Here is a 339-nt window from a genome sequence, read left to right on the forward strand (position 1 = left end):
ACATTTACACAGCATCAGGAGCAGTTTGGGTTCAGTATTTTGGACACACTCAAGGACACTTCAACAAGCAGCAGGAGGAGCCGGGAATCGAACCGGCTTGGAGGACGACCGGCTCTGCCTCCTAAAACACAGCCGTCCTGATGTTCTTCTACCACTGATCCTGTTTCTGTCGTCTGTTCATGTGAAGTGGAAAGGAAAGACACACACACATTGTACAGCCCCCCCCCCCCATCTCCTGTTAAACTGGTTTTGTGTCGAGGTCAGCAGGATTATCCCAGTAACACACAATAACACACAGTAACACACACAGTAACACAATTTTATTTGTATGTCACCAAT

The sequence above is a fragment of the Morone saxatilis genome, unplaced genomic scaffold (assembly GCF_004916995.1).
Source record: "Morone saxatilis isolate NCDOM2014 unplaced genomic scaffold, NCSU_SB_2.0 Contig3, whole genome shotgun sequence".
NCBI lineage: Eukaryota > Metazoa > Chordata > Actinopteri > Moronidae > Morone > Morone saxatilis.